Here is a 17,130-nt window from a genome sequence, read left to right as displayed (position 1 = left end):
ATCTCCGCTCCGCTGACCACGCCCTGGCCACGGTCCCACGCATCAGGTCCTTCTCCCATCGCGCCGCCAAGACCTGGAACAACCTTCCCCTCTACCTGCGACAGACCGAAGACCTGCTGACCTTCAGGAGACAACTCAAGACCTGGCTCTTCGACCAATAGCAGCTGCCCCCCCCCCGCGCCTTGAAACCCTCACGGGTATGTAGTGCGCTTTACAAATTATGTGATTGATTGATTGATTGAAGTATGTATGAAGTAGTGTTAATACACAATAATTTATGAGAATTTATATTATTGTTTAAAAATTTACATCTTAGTAATTTTCTGTTTGTGCATCTGTTTGTAGCTCTAACATGTTATGTGTCTTAGTGGTTGCAATGTATAGAGTTATATGGCCTTTTTCCACACTTTTTCCAATTAATATTAATGTTTATAATGCAGTTTACATAGATGTCTATATGCATATTCAATTATATGACTATTTCTTATTAACTTTATTTTATTTTATTTCATTACATATGTACAATATGATGTATATTGATGTATAGATTGTCTAATATGATAAGACCGCTGTTTTCTTTTCTTCTTAGTTCTTTAGGAGTTGTGCTGTATGCTGGCATTGTTATTCCCTGCCTGCATTAGTTAAAGTATGATTCAATTCCAGTATCCATGTGTGCTCATGTAAAGTGTATGACTTACTCCATGGCTTTGCTGGTGTAGATTTAAGCTTCTTTTTACTGTAGTATTACTGTAGTCCATGGAGTAGATGTGGGTGTTACTTTTGTGAGTTACAAAAGGCTTACCTTTTTGTAGTTGTGTTTTTTCATGTTCCTGTCCTTGCCTCTCCTAAATTCCTTATTGTACATTATATTCTCATGTTCCAGTTATTCTTCCTACACACCCTATATCTGCACCTATGCACTCTGCATGGGCGATGTGTGTCGAGCACCTCCCAGCCGCCAATAGTAGAAGCACACGACCCTCGAACTGCTCTCTCACTCACAAATCAGTGTATGAACAAGTGAGCTGGCACCTGAGTGGTTGCAGCTATGAGTACAATACCTGCTTCTGCAGCCTACCATCCCCAGAGTTTAATGTCACAATGCAGGAAAACTCACATCTGTGTGCTTTGTTTTTTAATTGATTGTACTAAAGTGAAGTCTGACAAGCTGCATGCAGTTATTATAAACTGGTACACATGAAAACATATGATTATATATTATAACACTGAAAAAGAGAAGTCTGGCTATATGGGGGCAGGCAACTAGCATAGCACCACCACCTGGTAGGCCATGGTACTGCATACAATCTTGGCTGAAATGATAAATTCAAATTGAAATAAGGGCCAGTGGTGAAAGATGGTTCAGGCTGGCTTCTAGCAGCCACTGCACAAATTAAGTATTGCACATGTAATGCTTCTTCTTTTCTCTCGTGTTCCTCACAGACTCCTCGCTCTGTCTGCAGTGAGAGCTGCCTTCCTGGGTACCGCAAGGTGCCAATAAAAGAAAAGCCCATTTGCTGCTATTACTGTGCGCTGTGTGCAGAAGGAGAGTATTCAAATAGGACTGGTGAGTGAAACATTCATACTCTGAAGTGTTAAATACATGTCCAACACTAGGGGGAACTCATATTTAAGGTCCAGAAGGTGAGCAGCGCCTGCAACATAACACTTGCTAGGATAGGAAATAAGGGTGTTTATGTGGTATGCGATCTGCTACTCCCACCACCGCCATTCTGTTATCAACATGTACAATACCACATTACATCTTTCATCTTCCACAGAAGCAGGATAAGGATATCAGCGATCTTTACTAATCCACAGAGTCACACTTAGAAACATTACAACTTCACCACCATGCAAGACACAAACTAAAAATATGCACAGTTCTATGATGACTATTGAATAAGACCTTCAGCAATCAGCTGTTCAAAGGACATTGATCTTCTACCCTAAATAAGTGACATGCATCATCTCTCTGCTCCCTTCTGATGGGGGGAGTGTGATGTACCAGGATGGGTGATGTGATGTGCATGACCTGAGGGTATGTCCGGAATAACATGACTAAGGGACACACCTTCACTCAGGGACCTACCTTAAATGCCTTGTGGAAAGTGTGATAGACGTTTGTACTACTCTCTTGTGACATGGCCAATATTATCCTAATTAAATGAGTGTTAGAGAAGAGGCACTTCCACTTCATCGTGTCATCCCTCCTAACCTGGAAGACAACAATAAATCCACTGATCTGAACCCAGTCATAGGACCACACATTGTGCACTTACTGAGGCCAAAATCATGCAACCGATGCCATCAAGTGAGCCAGATGTATCTAGGATAGCATCCCGTTACTTCTCAGAACAGAGAGCACGGAAGCTTCCTCACAGTAGACACCTGGACATTGTTCAAACCACCCTCACAGAAGAGAGCTTTTGGTGTTATAATATTCAAAGAAGATTCACATTCATTCCATTCACCTCACCTCATTCCGTTGATAGTTTGGTCCTCAGTGCTTGGGTCGGTAAAAGTCCAAAGTGGTGAATAACCAATTTCATTATGAAAAAGACTCAATCTGAATTGGTGGAGAAATGATCAGATGAAGACTGAACCCTCACCCCACGCAGGTCCCTGTCATGGGTGGAAGCAGAGTGTCCTGACACTCAGACAGACCAATGGTAGAAGAGAGTGGAGCCAAAGTCTTTCTATGTATCTGTAGGGTTATAAATGTATATATATATGGAGGGATGCAATAATTAATGACTTTAATTACTTGATCCTGACTGATATCTAAGAGATCCTAACAAGAAATATTACAATTATTACAGTGCATTTCTCCCTCGAGGATTTGACAGAGGTAGTGCCCAACACTAAAATCATTTCCTACGAAGGTCGTCCACCATTTCATGTGACAAAATACCTATCCGTAGGCTTCAATATAGAGGGATAAAAACCCACCCTTAAACTAGCCCTGATTTTAAGATATGCTTTTCACAATCAACCCCGATTGGTTTATCATAACTTTCATAACAAACAGATCAGACCTAAGGCGGCAGAAATACCAAAGCCCTCGCCTATTAAAGTGATCTGTTAGATTCTATGAAACAAAAAAAATTATAATAGCAATCCAAGCTCTAATGCCGATTGACTTAAAATACGCTTCTCACAATCAATATGTCAGACCAGTTGCCTTTGTCGTAACTTTAAATAATAAATAGTCAGGCATATAGCCTCTATCATTGGCTTGTTTCCATAAGCAACCTAAGCCGATTGTATTGAGTGTGAGCTTGCAACAAAGCAACCATCTGGAATACGGTTGTAAAAGTCTTTTTTACTAGAAGAACAGAAATTAGTCCCAATCAAATCCTGCACTCGGGGGACCAACATGTGAGTGAAGCCTCATGGGCTGGTTCACAAAGGTAAACATAGACCTAAAGTCTAACTTTACACCTAGGGCCGTATTACACATTATCACTGTTCGCGCATGGCGCACTTTTCAAAAGGTGATAATGCGCCACATTATGGTGTTTACGCTGCCCCCAGGGCAGCCGCAAATTCGCTCTGCCCCAGGACACCCGCCTCTGATGCAGCGCGGAATGCAAAATCCCTCCCTTCGTCACAGATCATAGATCAAACTCAATCACTACATTCGCTGGTGGGGCCCATAACACCAACATTCATCCTCTATTAACCTGTTTCCAAGGAGGTGATTGTTCCATTCGCTGTAATGGAAGGAAGTACTTATTTATCCCTAATGAACAATAGATTTCCCTACCTTTTTCTATTATTAAGGCCTAAACTTCACCTTTTAATGCTCCTCCCATGAATAGGCCATGAATCAGCTAGCTGCTGGTTAAAGTGATAACTAAATCCATAATTTGTTTACATAAATACACTTTTCATAATAACGACCCAATACAGTTATTGTAATAAATCTTAAATCTTTATCTAAATAATTGAAAAACAAATCTTTTGTTTAATCAAGCAGAAGACCATCATATTTACCTATTCTGGCTAAAAGTCGTCCTCTAAGTCAAAATCTTGGTCATCAATTCAATCTGTCAGAGTCTTTGGAAACAGCTGTCCTGCAGTGTCACCGTCCTGTCCGTCAGCATAACGTCAGGAAATCGAAATCAGGCTCTCGACTCGCAACCGCTCTATTCTATGCTGTTTTATAGTAAAATTACATTCCAAAAGTAACGAGTAATATTTTGAATGCTTTTGATTGGTTGACAAAATCTGTTCCACCTCTTTCCCATACGGAAAATGTCTCTTTTAGGTGTAGTTCTTATTTCCGTGGGCAAATGTATCTTTTAATTGTTCTTTCAGGGGAAGTTGGCCTGTTGCCTGGTGTAACCTTGGTAGGCACAATCGGATTAGGGTCACTGTAAGGCCACCGCTGCTGTTGATGACGCATGCGCACTTCACCCAGAGACCTTCTCAATGAAGTCATCTCGTCAAATAGGGATGTCAGCCATTTTGTGGCCACTCCAAATGGTCAACTTAAGCAAAGAGACACAAAAACGTAATTAATACATGGAAATTACTAATACAATGTTATCCCCTTACTAATACCCATATGTGTGTGTATTTATCTAGCAAAAGCAACACTCAATGCGGGTTATACTCACATTAATAAAGCACAAATTACAAATACATCACGTAAGCAACATATAATATGTAATATTCTGTTTGTCTATGATCAATATGCGTACACATTTTAGTTTACGTATTAGTTAGGCCATGCAAATGCAATTCCCACGTGTATTCTTTATATTAGTAAAGTTGATTAAATTCCACAGCAATCCTGTTAGTACGATTACTATTAATCAATTAATCTTATTAATCTAAACATGCGAAATGAAGAGGGTATACCAAATTTTTAAGATAGAACCCGCTCTAGCAATCCCCCCTTTGGTGATTTTATCACCACAACAACACTAAATGTATTTACCCCTTTTAGGGAAACTCAAAATATATTCTTGCTCTTATTCATAATTCGGTTTCTTCTTCATCTCTTTTTGCCTTTTTATACATGCTTTCCTTCCACTCTTCTAAAGTTATCTCTTCTAAATCTCTATCTGGATCCTTTGCTTTTCTTTTTAGTTTTTCTCTTTGTATTCTATTCTTTGTTTTCTTATTTTTACAACACATACACCCTAATCTTAATATTAGTAATATGAAAATCACACATGTTAATGGAAACAATATTTTACCTATAAATGTACTACCTATTTTAACTAATAAATTCTTAATAGCAGCTATTTTCCTACCAATCCTTTCCCAAACACGTTCAACCTCCAGTGGTGCAATTTCATCATGCAGTTCAGTAATATTTTTAATATAAACTTTCAAATCTTTACTTTCGTCTGGAATGTAAGTGCAACAATGTTGAACTTTCAGCATTCCACAGACTCCACCCTCTTTCGCCAATAATATATCAAGGGCAAGTCGATTTTCCATTACCATAGCACGCATGGCAACCATTTCATTATATACCAATATAAATCCTCCAGCGGTGCTTGTTGACAAGCGATCCACTACTGTTGATAATCTTCTAATTTTGTCTGCATTCAAAGATATTCCCACTGCTGGTATCAATGCTCCAAAGATATCACCTATAATCTCTGTCCAGGATTCTCTTTTACTACGTACTAAATGATTACCTAAACTATGTACACCATCTTCTCCTCTGTCCATGTGAAAGATTTTTGGAAAAACCAGGCCTACGTAACATGTGCCATACCAATGGTCTGGCAAACGATAATATTCCCTGTTCCCTGTTCCCACAGATAAAATATAGTCCAGGGAAAACTGGATCTCTTCCACCTTTAAATCCCCATCCACCCATGATTCGGTATGTATCATGGCACTCAGTATTACCTACAAAATAATTATCATATGCAGTTTAATCCCTTCTAATACACATCTTCCCTTTCTGAGGCCAATCTAAAGCTATAGATGGACTAGCTTCACCCTTCAAATGTTTTTCATTTTCTATATCCCAGACTGTTTTCTCCCCTTTCCCTTCTGCCACTTTTCTTTGCATTATCTATCTTCTTTCTCCAACCATGTCTAAGAATGTCTTTTCCTCTTTCTTCAAACTGCAAGTCAAATTATTTCTAAAAATATATTCTAATGTTAGTTCTTTAGTTTCTAAGAAAAATTCACCTAATACTTTAGCAGGTCTTACTTTATTTCGTTTGTTATTAGCAGGTACTTGCGCAAAAATGTTATCTACATCTGAAAAATAATATTCTAATTTACCTGTCTCATAAAATAGGCTAGCTATCACACTACATGCTATTCCATACGTTGCTGGAAGGTGATGATAAGTCACTCCCTCTGAAACAGATGCAGGTAACTGCATGCATACGTAGCAGTCCCTTACGTCCATGGTTTTTACATATTCATACAATAACTTCGAAAACACATTATTTGAAAAATCATTAATAGACCTATCTTTATGCAAATAATTATTATCTATTCTAGTCGGAACTACCTTTTGAATCTTCTCTATATTAGTAATGTTTTCAGTGTGTCCTTCTAATGTATCTATAGTAACCTTGAATAAGTAGAGCGAGTATACTCCACAGAAGCATTATTAATCCTGTACAACAACAACACATTTAACACCATCTTTTCATGAATGTACATCTACTTTTGCTACTATCTATGTTAGCCATCTTTGTTAAATTGGACTGTGTCTTTTGACTTAGCCTCTTTTACTTTCACAACTAGTTTCCTAACATTAGGCTCTAAGCCCCTACTTGGTTCTACCAGTATCTATCTTTTGACTCAATTTGATATTCTTTTCATCAGTAGTTTTCTAGATCTTCTCAATTTGGCATTTTATCGTTTTTCACTTCTTTCTGTTCATCCAAGTACAGAATTTCCTGATTTTCCGTCTCTTCTTCTCCGATATCGGAAAAGATGACTCTCAGGATTCCTGCTTCTTCTTCTTCGACCGCTTTCAGTAAAACCTCCTCTGGATTTTCTTGATTATCTGCCTCTTCTTCTTTTTCAGGTAGCACCACGTACGTCCATTCCGGTGACTTATACTTCTGGTTAGGTTTCCTTGTTCTTTTATTCTCTTTATTCTCAGTTGTTTCTTCTTTCGATTTTTCTTGGCTGGTCACTTCATTCACCTGTTCAGCTCTCGGTGATCTCACTCGTGTCAACCGATATCTCAATCTCTTTACTTTGTTTGGCCACACTTCATCCTTTTTAACTCTTTTCTGTTTACTTTCTTTATTATTTTTTTTCTCTCCAAGCCTTTTCCTTAGAACTCGACCTTCATGTATTTCGTTTTCACTCTCTTCAGATTCTGTCTCAACTTGTCTTTCCTTTTCAACGACTTCTTTTTCCACCACTTGTTTTGTTTTCCCTACTTCTGTCCCTCCTCGGGTCTCCGGCACGCAATCTTCCTGCTGACTACTTATCCCTTCACCTAGCTGGGTGTTGCAGTTCCCTACTCCTCCTCGGGGGTCTTCTGCAATCTGTCTCTCTCTCTCTGTACCTGTCCCTTGTTCACTTAAATTGCTTATTTCTGGTGGAATTTTCCTCAGCCTTTCATCTGAAACTTCCTTCTCCTGACTTTCTTTTACTGTCTCTTCATTGACTTTTCCCTTCTTCTTTCTGTGTTCCTTTTGAGGACCTTGTGTTCCTTGTTCGTTTTCAGAATCTGAACTGGTATCAAAAATCTGTAATCTTCTTCTCAGAGAGATACTTCTGGGGACTACCTTTTGATTCAGTTCTGTTTCCCCCCTTTCAGAGTTCTCTTGTGTTTTTAGCTCTTCGTTCTCCGATTCAGTATTTGACTCTGAGTCATAGTACTCTTTATCTTTGCTGTCCACTGGATTTGGTATCCTCAAAGTATGGCTGGCATGGATCCAGTTTTTCAATCCAGCACACTTCACAGCTGTTGTCGTGGTCAAAATAACTTGTCTTGGTTTTCCCCACCTTGGAACCAAACAGTTTCTTCTTCTGTGGACTTTTATCCTTATCCAGTCTCCTAGGCTCAGATCATGGGCTGGCTTCCTTTCAAGGGTGGTGGCATCCGCTCCAACCTGATGAAACACAGAATGAACTGCGTCAGCCAGGCCTATACAGTATTCCAACACCGTGTCATCAGTTATTGTCATCAGCTTGTTGACTGGAATGTACACATGCCTCATTGCTCGTCCCATAATTATTTCATGTGGACTTAACCCTGTAGTTCTGTCTGGTATCGCCCTGATTGTCATTAGTACTAGAGGCAAGACATCAGGCCATTTCATACCTGTGGCCAAACACATTTTTCCAATTCTATTTTTAATTGTACCATTCATCTGTTCAACCACACCAGAAGCCTCTGGTAGGTAGGCACAATGTAATTTTTGTTGTACATTCAATGCTTCACTAATCAATTTTATGATCTCATTATGGAAATGTCCTCCTCTGTCTGATTCAAGGGTCACTGGGAACCCGAACCTGGGGATGAATTCTCTTAAGAGTAGCTTTGCCACTGTCATCCCATCATTTCGTCTAGTTGGAAATGCTTCCACCCACCTGGAGAACAAGCAGACTATGACCAGAACATACCTCAATCTGTTACATGGAGGCATTTCAATGAAATCCACCTGCATTTTAGTGAAAGGCCCTCCTTCTCGGCCTATGGTTCCTAGACTCACCACTGTCTTCCTTCCAGGATTGTATTGCTGACATATTAGACATCTCTGGCATAGACTTTCTGCTACAAGTCTGAATTTTGGATTGTACCAGGTCTGCTTAAAAGACCTGATCATAGCATCTCTCCCTATGTGCCCCTGGCCATGATACATCCGTGCCATGGTAGACATCATGCTATCAGGCATTACTGGTCTTCCATCTCGATAGACCCACACACGGTCCTTTTCTCTTGGTGCACACCCTGCTTTTATCCACTGTTTCATTTCCTGCAATTGCCTCACTTCTTCCCAAGTTCCCACAACGTTAGTAAACATTACTGAGCAAGAAAACATTTCCTTTTCCTTTGCCCGATTGACTGAATACTGATTCCGTGCACAATACTGTGCCATATCATTAGCATACCTATTTCCGGTAGTGATGTAATCACTACCCTGACCATGGGCAGCACATTTCACCACAGCCAATTGTTTAGGCAGCTGTATCGCCTCAATCAATTTTCCAACCACTTCAGCATTCTTAATAGGGGTTCCACTTGAGGTCAGGAAACCTCTTTGTAGCTAAAGTTGGCCAAAATCATGGACAACCCCGAAGCCATACTGGCTGTCAGTTATCACAGTCACTCTCACACTCTTCCCAATTTAACATACTCTAGTCAAAGCAACAAGTTCATCTACTTGAGCTGATCTCACTCCTTTCAGGTAAGATGCTTCCATCACTGCTGCAACCGTGCATACTGCATATGCTGCACTTAGTACTCCTTCATCTGTTCTCAAACATGACCCATCAACAAACAACACAAAATCACTCTCAGGCAGTGGTACATCCTTTATATCTGGTCGTGGTTTTGTGCAATACTCAAGCACATCCACACAATCATGATCTGCTTCATCTCTCACTTCCACATTCTCAGCATCTGGTAACAAAATTGCAGGATTCACATGTGTCATATACAGAGTACGACTCCTTGTTAAAAGAATCACCACATCATGAGGTACAAACACTCTTAATGGATATCCCATCACAATTCCTTCACTCTGCTCCAAACTTCGACATGTTGCAGCCACTGCCTTCAAACACCCAGGTAAAGCTGCAGCCACTGGGTCGAGCATTGATGAAAAGTACGCAATTGGTCTCCTCAATCTTCCATGTTTCTGGATCAACACAGAAAGTGCACATCCATTTCTCTCACTGCAATACAACTCAAACTCTTTCTCATAATCAGGCATGCCTAGTGCTGGTGCTTCACACAAACCCTCCTTCAATCGTTTGAATGCTGCCAATTCTTCTTTGTTCAATTCCAGGGGATCTTTTACATCACTCCTGGTCAAACGCACCAAAGGCTTTGCGATCAGGGAAAAATTACTAATCCACTGACGGCAGTACCCTACCATTCCCAGAAACATTCTCACCTCTCTTTGAGTCATGGGAGCTCTCATTCCTTTTATGATTCTGATCCTGTCTATCGTTATTTTCCTCAGTCCTTTCTCAATTTTATGTCCCAAATATTGTACTTCCTTCTTACAATACTGCAATTTTGCTGGTGACACTTTCAGTCCTCCATCTGCCAAATGATTTAGTAGTGCTATAGTGTCTACCTCACAAGCTTCACGTGTTTTCGACGCCACCAAAAGGTCGTCGATATACTGAACTAGTACTGAGCTTTCGGGCATTTGCAGACTTTCCAATGATTTCTTCAGCAATTGATTAAATATTGAGGGGCTTTCTGTATACCCCTGTGGGATTCGACACCATGCCAAAATCCTCTCTCCAAACCGAAATGCAAAAATTTGTTGACTGTCATGATGTAATGGGATAGAAAAGAAAGCATGGCACAGATCAATTACTGTATACCATTCCGCATCATGGGGAATCTGGTACAAAATCACTGATGGATTTGGCACAATGGGGCAGCATGACACAACAATTTTGTTTACCTTTCTCAAATCCTGTACTATCCTGAATTTTCCATTAGGATTTTTCAGTCCCATTATGGGTGAATTAAATGGACTACTCATTATTTCTCTTAGGATTCCTTGCTTGATCATTTTCTCAATTATTGGGGTTACTCCTTCAATTATCTCAGGTGTCAATTTATATTGAGGGACGTTTGGATAGCTTATTCCTTCCTTCACAGTTATTTTCACAGGATCTATATTTCTCATTAACCCTACATCTTCTCTGGTAAAATCCCATACTTCCGCTTTTACTGACTGCTTCAATTCTTTGGGTAATTCATCAGGGTTGAATATTGCATAAGTCTCAGTAACCTCATCTTCTCAATTAGCTATGGTCATTTTATATAGTACATCCTAATCTGGTGTTTCAAATGCTATTCCATCTGGAGTACAGAATATGGTGCAATTCATTTTGCACAACAGGTCCCTACCTAATAAATTCACAGGACTGGTGTCGCACACAACAAGGCGGTGCATCTCTGAAAATTTCCCAATACTAACTTTTACCGGTTCTGTCAAAAATGTCTTTATCTGTCTGTTGGACACACCAACTACTTGGATTGTTCCATCCGAAAGAGGAAGATTCTTAACATCAGCTGATCTAACAGTTGATCGAGTAGCACCAGTATCCACTAAGAAAGTGATATTTTCATCATTAACCCTCCCATCTACAAATGGTCCTGTCTGGTCTACTTCTAGAGTTGCGCCAAGTACGCACTCTTCTTCCTCCCTTCGGCACCGTCAATGGCTTCCTTCTGAGTCACTCTCATCGCGTTGCAGCCAATACTGCGAACCAGCGCGAGCGCGTTGCGGTTTATTTACCTGTTCTTCATTGTAGAATCCCGATTCATTACTATACTTCTGAGTGTTTCTGCTCTGCGGGAAAGGTGGTTTTTGCACCTGATTCTGTGAGGTAACCACCTGCTGCAGTTGCTGCAGTTGGCCACTCACCTCATTCTGCACCTGTGGATTCAATGATGGATTTTCATTATTAGTACTTGGAGGAAATTTACACTCGGATTTCCAATGCCCTAACCTTCTTTTTAGCTTCTTCTATATTACCTTTCCCTTTTCCTGGGCCAAATTTCGGTCTAGTTCCTGGGTTATTTGCTTGTTCAACCAACTGAGCTTCCTGCCTTTCAGCTACCTTCACCTTGTGCCCACATTGACTTTTCTTTTAATTTTCGCTGTTTGGCCTCAATTTCATCACTGAAATATTTAGCATGTCTCAATACTTCATCTATTTTCTTATTCTGCCAATCAACCGTATGCTGTTTTATCATGTCACCAATTTCTGGGCGTAAACCATATACAAATCTGTATACGAAATGACTCAAATCCTTATCACTCAGGTTCTCATCTGCACTGAACTGCTTAAAAGCTTGAATTAGCCTCTCATAGTATGCATGTACTGATTCTTTTCCTTCCTGATGTGTTCGATCAATTTTAACCCAATCTGTTTCTTTGGGGGGAACTTTGTTTTTCAAAAATACCATAACCTGTTCATACTTCTTCATTACCTCAGGGTCCGGAGCTCCTGTCTTAGGATCCCTAGGGTACTCTTGAGTTGGCCAGTTGATCATCAACTTGCACTCTGTCCACAAATCTGCCAGTACTATTATATCAAATAGACTATTCAAATCTATCCATAGTACTTTCGACAATTTTACAAATCTGTCTACCTGTCGGTACCACTCGACAGGCTTTTCGCGTAGTCGAGGGAAATCATTTGTAAATGATAAAATGTCCTGTCTTGTCCTTGGGACGTGTACATATCCTCCTCCTGGAATCTCCCTCATGGGGTATTCAGTTACTGCCTTTTCTTTCTATCTAACAGGAAATGCCGAAACTGTCTTTTCTGAAGCCTCATTACGCTTTCTATACCATTTACTTCTCCATTTATCCACATCTCCCCATTTTCTCAACAAAATGATGATGTCCTTAATTTGGCCTATCTGTCCTGTGGTGTTCAGATTTTCAATGTCTTTTTCAGTAAAATCAACTCGATAGAGTTTCTGTAAGGCTTTTACCTTATCAATATCTATACCCATTTCATTTGCAACTTCTCCTAGTCTTTCATGTAGATTTTTCGCTCTCCATGTCACACTTTTACACAGGAATAACAATTCCTCATCCTGATAATTTTTCAATTTTTCTACAGGTATAGTCCCTACAATTAATTCTTCCAATACCATCCGTAACTTAGCCACATCTATTGACTGGGATTCTTTATCTTGTTTCTGTAACCCTCTTAACAATTCACTTAGTTCTTCCACAGAAGGTCCTACTGGGTTTTCTATGCTACCTTGTTCCGGATTTCTCTGGGGTTCCAATAATGTTTCTACTGTCGTTCTACTCTTTTCAGCATAATTCTGATTTATAAATGGATTATTTGAAACATTTTGTTCAAACATATTTATTGTCTTTCCCCCCCAATTTGTCTCCGTTCTGAACTCTCAACCAAATTATGGTTCCGGTATGGTACCGTCAAGCAATGCTCGCTATCCTTTTGTTTCTCAAAAATGGGCATTACTGGACCTATGGTCACAGGAACTGTTACAGCTTCTAGATTCTTAGTTAATTCTCTTATTTTCTCTGTCAATTCTAGAGTTGTTTTGGCCAACTCTGCTGAATTTTCACTATTTATTCTATTCTCCGACTTCTCTACTTCTCTAATGGAGTTTCTCTTTCCTAAATCTGGTGACATAGTCTCAGTTTTAATAATTCGTAATGTTTCTCTCATTGGGGCACTTGGTGTCAATATTTCTGGGTCTGGTCGGTACGGTGGTGGTTTTTTATAAAACACATCATCCAGCACATCATCATCTGATTCACTTGCTCCATAACCTCTTGATTCCACATTATTCCTTTTTTCCACACATTTTCTTCCTTCATTCTCTTCTACCGCTCTTACAGGAAACATACCCTCAGTCATACTTGCATTCCGCCATCTTTTCATTCGATCATCATGTGTTTCATGTCCGTATGATCTGCCAAACAGATATCTATAACTTCTACCATTTCTTTGTTTTTCTCGTTCATGCATTTCGTCTTCCCATTCCGTCAATGCCTCAAACTGTGTCGGTCTAGGTCTCGGTTCTAAATACATCGGGCCCGATTCACAGAATTACCTTAAGAGAAAATCCTGAACTTACTACTTTTGGAATTCACAGAATGCACTTACTACTTTTGGAATTCACAGAATGGATTTACGACTACTAACTTTACGTCCGCACTCGGGCCGGAAATTCCGGCCCGGAGGCGGAGCTTCCGGCTCGGAGGCGGAGCTTCCAGCCCAGAGGCGGGGCTTCCGGGCTGGAGGCGGAGCTTCCGGGACGGAGGTGGTGATTCCTGCCAGTGGCAGAGATTTAGCCATGGCCAAATACCAGAATAAGTAATTAAACCTTCATGTCAAGTCAACGTGTTTCAGCTCCTTGTGTAAAAGATAGGCGTCAAGGGCATTCACCAGGACTCATGGGATAGTACATCCTGCTGACAATTAGGGAGACGCTAATGCCAAAATTGCTCTCGGTCGCCAGCCCTGTTGGGGCGTGGCCAACTGCAGGCCGCTAGGGGACACTGGTTAGAGGGCGCCTCGAAGCTTCACATCCATCATCAGCCTCCTCATTAGTGAAATCACGTAAACCTTCAATATTATTATTAGCCTGGGTACAAATGAGCTCATCTTAGGTTTTCAAATGATGTCAGTAGCAATAATGTTTGAAGTGGATACTTCAGGATCCGTCACTTCAAAGGGAAGCAGCAGTAACCCTCCATTTGGGAATGTTTTAGCCCTTTTTCAGTCAGTCTTCACTTTCTGGCCTATTTGTCTCCTACATTTAACCCAGAGTAGCTGAGCCTGTGATGGACCAGACTGGTTACCAGCGATTGGAGACTTTGATTCTTTCCCCTTTATTCGTATTTGTCTTATTCAGTTTCATTGAAATTTCCATCACAAAGTACAGGTGATAATGTCTATTGTGTGTCCTCAGATAACCAGCTGTTTTGTTAACGGATTTACCACTGAGGCTGATTGTTCAGAGAGCTTCATGTGATGAATGGGTGAATCAGTCATCTCAGGCTGAGGGGTGTTATCCTCCAGCAAGAGGCAGGCTCAAGCTGCTCTGGGAGGGAGGCACACTTCAATAACTGGAACTTTGATTGGGGGTTCTCATTTCCACTCCCTAATGACACTTTGATTGCCATCCCTAATACAATGACCCAGAATCCAATGTGCCACATTAACTAGCTGTCAGATTCTACTGTTTGGAAAGGAATCTTGGAATAATATGAGTAAAGATCCTGTATTAACGGGGAAGAGGGTCTCAAATAGTGGATAACAAAGCTTCCTCAACCCTTATCAATTGGTAAGGTGGTTGGAGAGAGACAGCGTTTACCCAGAATGGGATAATAATGAGTCAAGTTGCCTTTATTCTATTAAGTGCACAATTTCACAGGGTGATCCAGACAAATTTAAAGTAAATGTCTTTGTGCTCCTCTAGCAGTTCACCAACAATCTTCCTCCAACCCCTGGTACCAGTTCTACCAGGTGCAGCGTTACTGCCAGTTTCCTGTCTGGGGTTGCAGGGTGGGAGGTCTGATCATCACATGATTGCATTTGAACAGCACCAGCCTGAATCAGACACTGATCCTTCTACCTAAAGATGTCAAAGACAATCATTTTATCTTTCCCAATGAAACATTCTCAAAATAATGTGGGAATATGTTTTATTACATTATCAAATTAATATTTGTAACAGCTTGAAAGAGTGGAAAAGGCTGATATCCTTTGTACTTTCTTGCAGACATGGAGAGATGCATGCAGTGCCCCGAGGACCAGTGGCCGAATGACAGGAAGGATGGGTGCCTCCAGAAGGTCATTGACTTCCTCTCATACAGCGATAGCCTTGGTGTGACTTTGGCCACTGTGGCCATTATCTTCTCCATGGTCACTGCTGGAGCGCTGGGAATCTTTATCAGACACCGGGACACCCCAATAGTGAAGGTCAATAACCGTGATCTCAGCTACACACTCCTTGTCTCGCTAATGTTGGCCTTTCTCTGCTCTCTCTTATTTATTGGGCAGCCTGCAACCTTCACCTGTCCAACAAGCTGCATTTGGGATTATTTTTACTGTTGCTGTGTCTTGTGTTTTAGCAAAAACCATCACTGTAGTGATTGCCTTTAATGCCACCAGGCCTGGCAGCAAATTGAGTCAATGGCTGGGACCCCGGATGTCGGGCTCTGTTGTCCTCTTGTGCACACTGGGAGAAGTGGCAATCTGTGTCTCTTGGCTGCTCACCTCTCCACCTCACCCTGGCACTGACATGCACTCTGAGACTGGCAAGAAGATCCTGCTGTGTGACATGGGCTCTATCACTGCCTTCTACACTGTGATTGGCTACATGGCCCTCTTGGCCTTTGCCAGCTTCACTGTGGCTTTCCTGGCCAGGAACCTCCCAGATAAATTCAACGAAGCCAAGTTCATCACATTCAGCATGCTGGTGTTCTGCAGCGTCAGGGTCTCCTTCATCCCGGCTTATGTCAGCACGAACGGCAGGTACATGGTGGCCGTGGAGGTCTTTGCCATCTTGACTTCTAGCGCTGGACTACTGGGCTGTATATTCATTCCCAAATGTTACATCATTCTGTTCAGGCCAAACATTAACACCAGAGAACGTTTAACTGTATGTGCCCATTTGTAGTTTCACACCGGAAGTGTGAAACTCACTCATAATTAAATATTAAAATATAGCTTTTTCTTGGAGAGTGTTGGGGGGCAGAACATTGAGTCAAACACTTTACAATCCCTCTGTACAGCCATTGGGCTCTCTGCAAGAAAGTATTACGCATTTTTATGGTAAAAGGTGTGTTTTTTAGGGCAGCCAATAAGGAAGGTTTTGAGTCTCTGCTGATACAGCTCAATGAGTAGGAATTGTTGATTGGTTGAATAAGAATTGAGGAGGTGTCCTGGGTATTTCAAGGAGTTGCTTTTGAGGCGATGAGTTTGTAAATGCAGCTTCACCCTTTTATTGCTTCAAGTAACTTGACAAGGATTTATGCGCAAAGAGCAGCGTCTGTATGTGGTTCACTGCAGAGAAGACAATCAGGGAAGGGTTATTCATCCTGTAATATGGTTCTGTGTCCTGGGATGCAGTCATATGTTTACATGTGGCTGATTGTTGTAAAACATCACGATTTAGTTGCACTGCATGGGCCCGATTCACAGAACTAACTTAAGACAAAATCCTAAACCTACTACCATTTTGGTATTCACAGAAGGCACTTACTCATTTTGGTATTCACAGAAGGCACTTACTCATTTCGGTATTCACAGAAGTTAGTAGTCCTAACTTTAGGACTCCTAAATGCCTTCTGTGAATACCGAAAGTCTTAAAGTTAGGATTTTTCTTAGTTTAGGAGTCCTAACTTCTGTGAATACCGAAATGAGTAAGTGCCTTCTGTGAATACCAAAATGGTAGTAAGTTTAGGATTTTGTCTTAAGTTAGTT

The 17,130-nt window shown here is 40.8% G+C and overlaps 1 pseudogene; it reads left to right on the top strand.

Moving 5' to 3' along the window:
* The first annotated feature begins 1,452 nt into the window (after window positions 1–1,452).
* Window positions 1,453–16,324, top strand: LOC146813624 (vomeronasal type-2 receptor 26-like; annotated as a pseudogene).
* The last annotated feature ends 806 nt before the right edge of the window (window positions 16,325–17,130 follow it).

Source organism: Triturus cristatus, chromosome 6, assembly GCF_964204655.1.
Source record: "Triturus cristatus chromosome 6, aTriCri1.1, whole genome shotgun sequence".
In the NCBI taxonomy this organism is placed as follows: domain Eukaryota; kingdom Metazoa; phylum Chordata; class Amphibia; order Caudata; family Salamandridae; genus Triturus; species Triturus cristatus.
Note: the sequence above shows the minus strand (reverse complement) of the source record. Positions and strands in the feature narration are given on the sequence as shown.